At 36.8% G+C, this 12,253-nt stretch overlaps 1 pseudogene; it reads right to left on the minus strand.

Moving 5' to 3' along the window:
* Positions 1-261: 261 nt before the first annotated feature.
* The window catches only part of LOC131631032 (potassium channel AKT2/3-like), a 52,271-nt pseudogene continuing 40,279 nt past the window's right edge, over positions 262-12,253 (minus strand).

Genomic DNA, 12,253 nt, shown 5'->3' on the forward strand with positions numbered 1-12,253 from the left:
TCCCCCTTTGTCATTAGCAAAAAGGAATGGGAAAAAAGATGAAAGATAGAAAATATCATGTATGATAATATAAATAAAAGTTAACACATAGAAATAATGATAAAGATAACATACCATAAGTCTTACAATATAGGAATTGAAGCTTAATGAAACATAACATAGAAATTAAACCATAGTACAAACTAGAAATGCATAAACGAAATAGGACATTAAACGGAAAATACATGTAAATTGAAAGGAAACAAATGAAACACATAATGCTCATTCATCATCCATGCCATCAATCCCTTCATCATCTTGGCCTTGGCCACCATTATCCTCTTGATTGGGTTGGTTATGGTATTGGAGGATTTGAGCAAATTGTTGGCGAAAGAAGGCATTTTCCGCTTGTTGTTCTTGATAGTGATTAGCAATGGTGGTTTCAATAGAACACAATTTGTTGAAGACTATATCCAAAGTGGCTCCTCCTTCCGGAATGGGTGGTGGAACATCATCATCCTTGTAAACAAAAGTTCCGTCCATAGCTAAGACAATACCGGTATTCTTGAGAGCGGTTTTGTCATTGATCTCACATTCCCTTGGAGTCATAGGTAAAGAAGGTTGATTCTTAAGGTTCACACCGGCAGCTTTCATGATATGTGTAATGGGTCTACTATAAGGTAAACCACCACTCAAGTGTTGAAGCCTATGCATGTGGAGCAACATTGTGACAGCCCAATTGATATGAATGTTATTCTTGACAGCATAAAGCACTTGAAGTTCTACCTCATTGACACGGGAGTGATTAGAATGTTTTGGGAGCAAAACATAAGCAATGATGAAATGGAGCATTCTCTCATTAACCGGAAAGTTTGATCCAAACATGTTAAACTTTGAGGAGAGAGGGTTTTGTTGAGTTATGGTAGCGGTTTGGGATGGTCGGATCATATCTAAAAAGCTTTGTGTTTTGCTAAAGCCTTCCCACTCGGGTGTATAACCGACAACCAAAACTTGGCCGGTAGTAGGTAGTCCTAAGCAATTACCAAAAGAAGCAACATCCATCCTAATAGTTTTGTTACGAACCGAAGAAGTGAGCTTAATTTCTTCTAGGTTAGATAGATCATTACCAAACACAATAGTCAAATTATCATAGAACTCCTTAACCAAATCCGGATATATTTTTCCATAGTCACTTACAAAATCATAAACCCCTTGATATCTTAGTTTTTCCGGAAATATAAAACTATGAGAAGGAAAGGATTCAAGGTTACCATATTTTGAAATCAAGAGAGGCCTATTCCGAATGTTAAGCTTTGGATTCTTTGGAAGAGGTTGTTCATCGAAATCATTCCTAGCCTTTTTCTTTCCCTTTGATGCTCTTGATGAAGAAGCCATGGATGAAGCTTTTTGAAAGTTAGGGTTTGAGAAGGGGATTTTCGGATTTGATGTTATGGAGAGTTTTGTGATATGAGTTTTGGATGTGTGAGAGTATATATAAGGGTTTGAATGAGTGGGTTTTAATTTTGGTGGAATAAAAGCTTGATTTAGTGGAGTTTTAATGGTAGTGGATGAAGGTTTAAGAGGATGAATATTGTAGTCAAGAAAGAGATGAATGAGTTGGTCAAAGTTGTTGGAGAGAGTTTGAATGAAATGAATGAGAATGAGTTATGAGATGGAGTGAATAAATTCAAATAAAAGACAAGTTATGACACATAGAGAAAAGAGAAGGGAACATAAAAGTAGAGTTATGACATATAGAAAAGAGAGAAAATGTCACATGTTTTAACAATGTATCATAAAAGAGGAAACAAACAAAAAAAATAACATGTTTGAATAAAACAAAAATAAAAAAAGTAAAAGAAGTGAGGATGTTGCGCAGGAACCGGTTCCTCCTTTTGGGAACCCGGGTTCCAGCCCTTAACAAGGAATAAAAATTTGGCAGACGAACCTAGGAACCGGTTCCCCCTTTTGGGAACCCGGGTTCCTTAACCAAAAAAGCTAAAAAATGCATAGAAAGAAGCATTTTACACATAGAAAATCATAGACATTATTGCTAGTATATATATAAAAAAATATTAATCATATGTGTACCTTTGTTTTACCAAATGAAGAATCATATATCTTTTTCATCTAAAATTCCAAGTTCTCGCCGAATTTTGTAAAAAGGTTCTTTTGCTAGTGGCTTGGTGAAGATATCCGCAAGTTGGTTATGAGTATCCACAAATGTTACTTCGACATCTCCTTGAAGGACATGGTCTCGGAGAAAATGATGTCGAATGTCTATGTGTTTGGTTCTAGAATGCATGACCGGATTTTTTGTAATATTAATTGCACTAGTGTTGTCGCATCGAAGAGGAATGCATCCGAGATCAAGTCCGTAGTCACGAAGTTGTTGCTTAAGCCAAAGAATTTGTGCACAAAAACTACCCGCTGCTATGTATTCTGCTTCGGCCGTGCTAAGAGCAACACATGCTTGCTTTTTACAAGCCCATGATACTAATGTGTAAGTCGGTGAACTGACTTTTATTTTTTTGTAAGCAACCAATGTTGCGGTGAGCATGAGTCGCCACCGACTTTTATTTTGTCCAATGTTAGGAAAGGTAAAAAGTACAGAAAAAGACCTTTTTTGAAAGAAAACGGGCTCGGGGGGTAAGTTATGAAAAGGGAAGGTGTAAGCACCCTTTTCATCCGTAGTTATCTACGGGCTCTTAACTTACTTAGCTCATGTTTTGTTTGTTTTGAGTTGAAAAGAGGCATAAGGACTTTAGCGTAAATGCGTAGCCTTAGTTTTTTGAAAGAGTGTTGAAAAGATATTTTTGTTGAGCTAGGCAAATTAAGAGAACTACCCTAATTAATTGGTCCTTTTCTATACTTTTTACGGTTCCTAGGACTATCCATACTATATAGGAATAGGTAGTCCTTGTTTATATTGGACGTGCGGGTCATCGAAGGGTCATCGACGGTCGTTGAAAGCAACATGATAGAGATACCTTAGCAATTTAGCGGGACTATCATCATTTTCCGAAGGGACTCCGAGGGACAAGATCTTTTACCGTAGGCAACTCCGAGGGACATCGAGGGACTAAGATCTTTCTATGATGATATTTTCGAGGGTCATCGTTTGCTAAAGTATCTCTACATTCGAGGGACATGACCGTTATTATTCGTAAGGCAACCAAGAGGGGCGTACCCTAGAGGTGAGTGTGTGAACAGTAAAATGAGTGTGTTAGATTCAGATATTTTTATCTTGAGTTAAGGTTAGCTAACGTTCAATTAATTAATCTTGCCATACACACCCTAATTAGCATACATCTAAGCAGTATATATAATAAAAGTACGGAAATTAAAAGTGCAGGAAAGTAAAGAGGTTTTCTTTAGATATTTACATTTGAACCTATATACATTCTAATATCTAAATAATAAAACAAACAGCAAAATAAAGCAAACATGCGCCATACATGGAGAAATTGAGATGAGAAGAAGATCGGGGAGGTTTAAAAAGTAGAAACCTAACTAACTTTGATTAATCCACTAAAAAAAAAGTCTAAACTAAAATTATTTAGTTAAAACCTAAATCTAAATTAACTAATTAATTATTAGTTGAAAAACCTAATTAACTAATTATCGGCTAGAAAACCTAAATAAGTAAATTATTTAAAATAGGCTAGAAAACCTAATTAATGAAATTGGCTAAAACCCTAATTCTAGATTAAAATATTTTTTTGTGGTTTTTATTTGGTTGATTTAAAATTAGATAACTTAAAAAAAAGTAAATAGAAAAAGAAACAAAATAAAATAAAATAAAAACAAAAGAATGGAGGGGTGTGTCGCTGAGTGAATGTGTAGCCTCTGGCAATTCGGACAGGGCTTTTCAATTAAGCCCAAGTCTAAGATCTGGTTCACAAACAAAACCCTAATGAAGGGTGGTCCGCCTCTTGCTTCAATCCACAACTTTCTTCAGTTCCCATCTCCTTTTCTCTACTTTTTCAGAACTCACTTTTGATTTCAAATATCAGCAACACACAACCAATATCCTCAAATATGAACACAACTCAAACAATGTCAACAATCATTCTAAGGAATGACTAAACAGCAACCAATTCTATTAGAAACACATCAACAGAGATAACTCAGAGACAGAGAGCATAGGATTACCGGGTCGGAAGTTTGAAGGAGACATCGTTATTGGGCCGTGGTGGATCGAACGACTCTAAATCGGCGCGGTGGTTGTCGGCTAAGGGCGGCCGTTCACATGGTGGTAGCTGCGTTTTGCCGGGGCTTCGTCAGCGATGATGTTTGGACCGTTTCTCTTCCTCCCTGAAAAAAAAAACAAAAACGTTTGCACCAATTGTATCAATCATGTTCTGAGATAAAAATTGAAAGTTTATATGGTGCTGTTCTGGGTTGCGATTTGTATTCTCAATCTTCTCCGTTCGTGTTGATCCATATTCTTTGTCAACCTGTTTAGAATTATGTTAAATATACAGTGGAAATTTGGCATCTGTGAAGTTTGTGTTATTAATTTGCGGAATTTATTCATGATGTTTGTTTTAAATTTAATGGAGGTTTTGAAAAGTTTTTTTTTGTTTTGCTGGTTTATTTACATGGTGTAACTTGTAAGTGGTAATAAAGTGAAATTTACAAAGTGGATGTTGTGCCTTAAAAAAGTGGGACGGTTTTATCAAATAAAATTTCAAAATAAAATTAAGTTTTGATTTAGAAAATATGCCATAGTAAATGTCATGGAAAAGCATTGAAAAAAAAAGTTACTGTGCGTGAGTGAAAGTGATACGTATGAAAGTGTTTTTATATGCACAAGAACAATGTTAACAGCTAAAATGGTTATCGTGGAAGCCGCTGTTAGTGTACGTGAATAGTTTTTAGGATGGGCAAGGTCTAGAACAAATAGGGTTAATTGTTAGTCCACCGTATCAAAATAATTTGCAAATGTACTACAAAAATTATGTAGAAACTATTAATTAATTTGAGAAAAATAGACCATCAGAGAATTATCATCCTATGGTTAAAAAAAATAGGCAAATAAACTAAAATTAAAATAAATTGAAAATAAAAGGGGGCCTCGTATGAAAATCATCGGCCAAAATTAGGTTTATAAAAAGCGTAGAGATTTAGAAAAAGATTTGAAAAAATGTATGGGATGTTATAGAATGGTGAGAATTGTGAGAAAATTGTTTGTTAGGGTTAGAAAATTGTTGATGAAGAAAAGGGTGGGGAGTGCCCTTTATATAGACTGGAAATTAGGTCAAAACAATCCTAAAAACGAAAAAATCCGACCCAGAGGCCCATGGACCTTTCTTGATGACCAAGATTAAGAATATGGACGTACTTGTGTCCAGGTGCGTTCTGGTGTGTCCAGGTGCGTTCTGGTGCAAAAAAAAAAAGATAAAAAATAGTTTAAAAACATAGAAATGCACCAAGCGGGAATTGAACACGTGACCTTTTATTTCCAGGCCTTACTTCCTAACCAAATGAGCTATGTTATTTACTTGAAATAAAAAGCCAATTGAATGTGTATGAAGCATCGGCCAACATTTTTTACTTTTTTTAAAAAATATAAGCAATATAAAAGTAAACTACTATATTTTAAAGTAGACTTTAAATTGAATATTTATAAAATTCAGGATGTCAATGTAAATGAACCCAAGATTTTATAAAAATCCAATTTTGAAAATAATTTCGAAAATTTTTGTCACTAAAAAGTGTGGGCAAATTTTGGGGTATGACAGCTGCCCCTGTTCAATCTTCTTAAACCTGAGGATGTAGATTGGCCTGTGTGCCTATCGAGATCTGAAGGTGGAAGAGGATTGAACACTAGAATACCCAGAAATTTGCGCTTGCTGGTGCAGGGAATAATGTTGGAGATGGGCTTAAAGGCGCCATCCAATTGTTTGACTGAGATGGGCTTAAAGATGCCATCCAAATGTTTTAACAAGATGCTTGTCTAAAGCAGATGCTCTTCAGATTGAATCTTATGCATTGATTTTATCTGAAGGAGAGATTCATCAAAATGAAGTAATATCTTACAGAAAACTGCCTGGAGAGGTTCCCGAATAGGGTAGAGCATTTACTGATGTAAAGAAGATTAGGCTTTAAACAAAGCTCGGAAAGAACTGTCTTGTAGAAGATTAACAGAGAAGCTCCTTGAAAGGGAAATAGATGTCTTAGAAAAGATTGGATAAATATGTTAAAGAAGATTACCTAAAAAGGCATGACATGTCTTAAACAAGACTGACCTAGAAAGGATATGATACGTCTTAAACAAGACTACCTAGAAAGGTTATGATACGTCTTAAACAAGACTACCTAGAAAGGTTATGATACGTCTTAAACAAGACTGACCTAGAAAGGCTCCTAGAAAGGATATGATACGTCTTAAACAAGACTACCTAGAAAGGTTCCTATAAAGGATAAGCAACGTCTTAGAAAAAGACTACCTAGAAAGGTTATGAAACGTCTTAGAGAAGACTACCTAGAAAGGTTTCATAGAAAGGATGATAAATGTCTTAGAAAAGACTACCTGGAAAGGTTCCTAGAAAGGATAAGAAACGTCTTAGAAAAGACTACCTAGAAAGGTTATGAAACGTCTTAGAGAAGACTACCTAGAAAGGCTCCTAGAAAGGACAAGAAATGTCTTAGAAAAGACTACCTAGAAAGGTTCCTAGAAAGGATAAGGAATGTCTTAGAAAAGACAACTTAGAAAGGTTCCTAGAAAGGAGGATAAATGTCTTAGAGAAGACTACCTAGAAAGGTTCCTAGAAAGGATGAGAATTTCTTTGATTATTTCTGAATTATCTTTGAAGAAAGACCTAGAATGAAGCATCAGAATTGTATTTATGTCTTGAATGAGCGTTAAGATTGAATTGTTGATACAATCGTCTTTGCACTATATCTGGATGATAATGTTCTTTTGATTGTGGAATGACCTGAAAAGGCAAAATAAGTTTTATGCAATGTCATGATGCATGTATTGGTGAGGTTCTCGAAATAAACGAGAATGTTGTATGTTATGTATGTAATGTGAATGAGATTCTCGAAATAAACGAGAATGTTGTATGTTATGTATGTATTGTGGATGATGCATGGATGAACTATATAGTCGAAGCATATTGGTAACTCTGTATATTAATTGCTGGTTGAGAAAATAAATCTCTGTGTGATGCCGGAGATGATGACAAGGGTATTGAGAATTCCTGTCTTCCATTCGATGATATCCAGCTGGGGATTTTTATTACCGCTTGGGGATGAAAGTAGCTTGAGTGATTTGATGCTGATGCGCCCTGATTGGGGATAAGAGAGATGGATAACTGACCAAGTTTCCACCGTGAGTGCCAACTTTACTGGGAACAGTGAGTTTGAATAAACCCTGTTGGAGAAGAAGATCGTGTTGGAGAACCGGTAGTGCTAGAGGTGTAAACTCCGTTGGGGAACCAAGTCTCTGTTGGGAAGAGATTATTTAAAGATAACTTCGTGAGGATTGCTATGTGGGGATATATTGTGAACACTGCTCTGTGGGGAAGATTCCCAGAGATTTCAATTTTTCATTGCCCCATGTCCTTGAGTACTTGCTGTTGGAAAACAATTACATGCCCCTGGATTCAGTAACTTGGTATGCTTGATTGCTTGAGATTATTGGAATTGGAACTTCGAAGGGGAGACTGATACTGACACCACCTGATACTAGTAGCTAGACAGCTCTTCTTGAAATTTGTGACTAATGCAACATGCCCCCAGTGGTGGCCTAGCCTTTCTGGTGGTTCAACGTCTTTGAAAGGTTCTATGAACTGTGACCAAATTGCCTTTGGTAAATGGAGTGATAATATGCTCCTTCTATATACAAGCTTTTTAGCTGACTGAGTCAGGCGTAGGAAACATTTTTGCTTTTGATGCGCTTTTGAAGCGACTTTGTCTGTCGGGAGGACTTTCTGAGTTCTGCGATACCACAAGCAACCTGCCCCAGTATCATGAGTTTAGGAACGATGCCCCTGATTGATCAACACTTCTGAGAGAGTCTTCGAGTCTTGACTTGATTGCCCCAGATATATGAATTCTTACTCAAAAGGGTATTCAACTTTTTTTTTGTGCCCCTAAGGGTGATCAGTATTTGAGATATTCTCGCTCGAACTCAACGGAGTTCTGAAGACAAATTGTCCCTTGGGAGGATTTTCATCCGCAGTTCATGATGGAAGCTTTCCTGGTGTCAAGTACTTGTTCATATGCAAAGAATGTTTAGTATGAGAAATATAATTCTAATGCAAAGTGCATGTTTGTCTTGAAGTTTTTTTTAAAAAAGATTTTTTTTTGGAAAGGATGTCAAAACATCGATTTTTGTGAAAGATGGTGAGATACCAACTCAAACGTTTTAGCAAAACTCCCAAGAGTCGGTTTACAGTATTCTCGTTTATAGTATGCTTTCGAATTAACCCTGCTTCAATTAGGACTTTTGAGGGTTGTAGCATGGCCAGGTTCATGGTTTCAGAAAAAAAGATTTTTAGGCTCAAAATTTATTGGTGCCCACCCCCTTCGTGATGTTCTCCAACCTAAGTTCAGTTAACTTGACGCGAGCATTCGTCCTTCAAGAGGAGCTTGAGACGTACGATTGAGGAGTTGATGAGGTGTTTGGACATGGCAGTCACTTATCTTTTATTCTTGGTGTCTGATCACACGATCTTGTATTTATAGACACACGAATTTGCCCCTTTTGTTGAGGATCCTTTTTTGTTTCCCTAACTTTTGCCTGGATTTTTTTTGAATTCCGAGTTTAGAGTCCAGCGGGATGCCCTAACTTTTGCCTAAGTCATTTGTTTTCAAGTTATTGACTTAGCGGGCTTTTTTTTTCGATTCATCATTTTTTTTTGAACGAGTCGTATGATCCTGAGATATCTTCGATTTGTTGGAGAGACAGTGACTGCCTCATTTCTTGATTGATGAGTGATAACCATTGAGGTATCGTCATATTTTGACCTCCTAATGTGAGGGATAACAATTGTGGTTTTGACTTTCCTCAACCTTTTGAAGGATAACCATTGTTGTATCCTTAGATGCGAGCTCCTGCTGAATTTTGAACACTCAATAAGGTTAACTGAACACTACCCTGCCCCTGGGTTAAATGTGAGGGTTTTTCGTATAGAAAAGAAACTCCTACTCCAAGGCTCAAAGGGGTTGACAAGGGATTAACTTCCTTATATCTCCAGTGTTTGAGGATTTGAAACAATGCCTGTACATCATCAACAGGGTTTTACTCGAAAGCACACCATTTGAGATTATGAGTATTATGTGTTCGTCATTCTCCCTTCAGAGTTATCATGCTTTATCGCCGAGAGTTTGGCATCACTAGCATAGAAAAACATGTTAGAGCGAGAGCGAATGAATTGTTTTTTTTAAGACAAACATATTCAATGCATTACTATTATAGTTTAAAAACAAACAAGTATTGCATATAAACAGTATTGAACAAAAACAGGAAAGATTACGCATGAAAATGCATGACGAATTTTGAATTGCCAATGTTGAGGAGATTCTCTCTGTATGGACTTATTGCTTCAGAAGATCCATTGAGTCAGAGGAGAACTTCAAATCTGGCTTTAAGGTATGAATGTGATAATCTTTGCGTCGATCAAGCATTGAACCTTGTCTCTGAATGGCTGACGATCATCAATCGAATGGTCAAGTGCCTTTGGTTGCAGCTTTGTCTGAAGAAACTTTGACTTTCATCTTTGAACGTCTTTCCATATGAATCAAGCTCACCATATCAAGTGGGTCATAGCCTCTGATTCGGGATACTTGTACTTCTGATTTGAAGGTATATGGCTAGAGGAAAATAAATCCTTTTGCCCCTTGACAGGTATTGTGCTTCTAAACTGGAAGACATATGGCCAGAGGAAAATAAATCCTCTTGCCCCTTGATAGGAATTCAGTCCTTGATAAGAGCACCTGAAATTGTGCGCCCTAAATACTTGAGATTCTTAAAAAAGGTTAGTTAGGTGATGAGGACGAGTAAGTCCTACAAAGAGTTCAGGTTGTTAGCGTACACACAAATCCGGCAAGGAAACCAAACGGTTAGGGTATAAACAAATCCTGCAAGGAAACCAAACGATTAGGGTATAAACAAACCTTGCAAGGAAACCAAACGGTTAGATAATGAATACAAACAAGTCACACAAGTAGCCTTAGGTTTAAAGGCTTGCATGAAGTTCAAAAGTAAGTACCCTCCCCACTAAAGTTTAGTTGGTTCAACCTGTCCTAGATAAAGATCAGGTTCTAGGGAGCTCATATCATTGACCTTTCTCGAAGGCGCTTATCTCAGTTCGGCGATCGAATCACCAACCGAAAAGGTCCCGAAAGTCCAGTCCATATGAGTGTAGCTTCGAGTATCAACCAACTTCAGTCGGAACCAAAGCCAGCCATCTCGCTACTTTCTAAAAGGTCAAAGTTTAGTTCAACTAAGGTTCTAGGGGCGAATTAGTGCTTAATGACACCACACGGTAGCCAAGCATTTCCTCAGGTCGGATCCCAAGGAACACCAGGACAAACCAATGTGTCGCACTAATGATGGCCATCAGATCAACCACATCAGTATACGCTGTGCAGTCTCCTTGATCTCATGCCATTTACCTAAGGTACTCAGATCCGGGTGTAGGATCTTTCACACAATAACAAACCCAAGCATTTCCCTTAAAAATAAAGCATAAAAACAAACAATTAAAAACATTTACAATGAACTAAGCCCTAAGGTAAACCCCTCTTAAAGACTCCCCAGCAGAGTCGCCAGTTCTGTAAGTCGGTGAACTGACTTTTATTTTTTTGTAAGCAACCAATGTTGCGGTGAGCATGAGTCGCCACCGACTTTTATTTTGTCCAATGTTAGGAAAGGTAAAAAGTACAGAAAAAGACCTTTTTTGAAAGAAAACGGGCTCGGGGGGTAAGTTATGAAAAGGGAAGGTGTAAGCACCCTTTTCATCCGTAGTTATCTACGGGCTCTTAACTTACTTAGCTCATGTTTTGTTTGTTTTGAGTTGAAAAGAGGCATAAGGACTTTAGCGTAAATGCGTAGCCTTAGTTTTTTGAAAGAGTGTTGAAAAGATATTTTTGTTGAGCTAGGCAAATTAAGAGAACTACCCTAATTAATTGGTCCTTTTCTATACTTTTTACGGTTCCTAGGACTATCCATACTATATAGGAATAGGTAGTCCTTGTTTATATTGGACGTGCGGGTCATCGAAGGGTCATCGACGGTCGTTGAAAGCAACATGATAGAGATACCTTAGCAATTTAGCGGGACTATCATCATTTTCCGAAGGGACTCCGAGGGACAAGATCTTTTACCGTAGGCAACTCCGAGGGACATCGAGGGACTAAGATCTTTCTATGATGATATTTTCGAGGGTCATCGTTTGCTAAAGTATCTCTACATTCGAGGGACATGACCGTTATTATTCGTAAGGCAACCAAGAGGGGCGTACCCTAGAGGTGAGTGTGTGAACAGTAAAATGAGTGTGTTAGATTCAGATATTTTTATCTTGAGTTAAGGTTAGCTAACGTTCAATTAATTAATCTTGCCATACACACCCTAATTAGCATACATCTAAGCAGTATATATAATAAAAGTACGGAAATTAAAAGTGCAGGAAAGTAAAGAGGTTTTCTTTAGATATTTACATTTGAACCTATATACATTCTAATATCTAAATAATAAAACAAACAGCAAAATAAAGCAAACATGCGCCATACATGGAGAAATTGAGATGAGAAGAAGATCGAGGAGGTTTAAAAAGTAGAAACCTAACTAACTTTGATTAATCCACTAAAAAAAAAGTCTAAACTAAAATTATTTAGTTAAAACCTAAATCTAAATTAACTAATTAATTATTAGTTGAAAAACCTAATTAACTAATTATCGGCTAGAAAACCTAAATAAGTAAATTATTTAAAATAGGCTAGAAAACCTAATTAATGAAATTGGCTAAAACCCTAATTCTAGATTAAAATATTTTTTTGTGGTTTTTATTTGGTTGATTTAAAATTAGATAACTTAAAAAAAAGTAAATAGAAAAAGAAACAAAATAAAATAAAATAAAAACAAAAGAATGGAGGGGTGTGTCGCTGAGTGAATGTGTAGCCTCTGGCAATTCGGACAGGGCTTTTCAATTAAGCCCAAGTCTAAGATCTGGTTCACAAACAAAACCCTAATGAAGGGTGGTCCGCCTCTTGCTTCAATCCACAACTTTCTTCAGTTCCCATCTCCTTTTCTCTACTT

The sequence above is a fragment of the Vicia villosa genome, unplaced genomic scaffold (genome assembly GCF_029867415.1).
Source record: "Vicia villosa cultivar HV-30 ecotype Madison, WI unplaced genomic scaffold, Vvil1.0 ctg.000759F_1_1, whole genome shotgun sequence".
NCBI classification, from domain to species: domain Eukaryota; kingdom Viridiplantae; phylum Streptophyta; class Magnoliopsida; order Fabales; family Fabaceae; genus Vicia; species Vicia villosa.